The following is a 1,454-nucleotide window of genomic DNA, read 5'->3' on the forward strand; positions in this document are numbered from 1 at the left end:
GTCAAATATTTATGGGAATTATGCATCCAACAAATCTTTATGTGGCATTACCAACAAAAAAAAAACTCCATTGAAGTTTTATTTAATTGTAATGAACGGTTATTTAAGTCGAATATAGGCTCACATTTCTTCCGTGTAATTCCAATTATTACTTTAAGATGTAATTGTAATAATAACATAAACAAGAAGGGATTTTTTTTTAAATAAGATGCTATGTGTAAAAACAATTTCTATTTTTAATGAGAGCCGGTAGTAAAAATAAGGGATAGTTTAAAATAGTAAATAAGACTGAGACGGAAATTTTTATTGATAATTTGTAAGAGTAATATTTGAAAACTTAAAATTAGTTTTATTACATGTAAAATGAACATTTTCTTTATTTTCTCCTAGCTTAAACTCGATTTCACTCACTTTTTAAGAACTTCAAACATATTTTTGTATCTCTTAACTGGATGCTGAACTTGTTATTTGATTATAAGGTCTACTACTAGCATAACAGATATATGAAGTGAAAGGAATATATATAAAAAATGATATAGAATCATATAAGAACAATATGTTAGTGTGAGAAATCAAAATACTTAATATGAATCATTAAATCTTATTTGGATGATGAAGATTAAAAATATATGCATATAACTATTATATGACCAATAACTAACTTTTATTCCTAACCATCCATAATAATTAGCCATAAGACATAGATACATTGTTCTTCTCTTTTATATATAAGATGCCAATTTCTCGGATCCCCTGATATTGTATACAGGTTATATATCGATCCCTTCTGATCTCAGCACTGATTAGACTGAAGACAGATGATACATGCCAGCATTCTGTTCCTATCTTGGGTGGAAGAATATGAATCAATCCCTGGGAATAAGATATTTGAAAAAAGGGTAATGCATATCATTAATTAAAGCTAGTACGTATTATAAAATAGAAGGAATAAGTGTGTTTAAGGTTGGCTACTCTGATGCCACTTGCTAGGGAGCAAGAATTTATCGACACTGTACCACCACACACACATATATCTTGTGGCCGATCATTCCACTCGATTAAAGTATGCATTAATTTCGTCACGAGTAATTGTTCAATCAAAGTTGAACCACATATACCTTAACAATGTGTTATTGTATTAGGGAATGTTTTCCGGCACAAAGGCACATTAGCTAAGGATTAAGGATTAATGAATTGCTTATTCGAAACTGGGTGGTATAGTTCGGTTTCTTCTCAATAGGGATGGCAAAAAAACCCGTACCCGTGGGTACCTGCGGGTAGAACCCGTACGGGCACGGGTACGGGTCACAAACGGGTACCTGCGGGTATTATAAACGGGTTTTTAAAAATACCCGTAGTACATACGGGCGGGTACGGGTATTATGGTACCCGTACCCGCAGGTACCCATTATTTAGATAATTAATATATTATATTTAATTAAAATAAAAATACA

This window comes from Lupinus angustifolius, chromosome LG11 (genome assembly GCF_001865875.1).
Source record: "Lupinus angustifolius cultivar Tanjil chromosome LG11, LupAngTanjil_v1.0, whole genome shotgun sequence".
NCBI classification, from domain to species: Eukaryota; Viridiplantae; Streptophyta; class Magnoliopsida; order Fabales; family Fabaceae; genus Lupinus; species Lupinus angustifolius.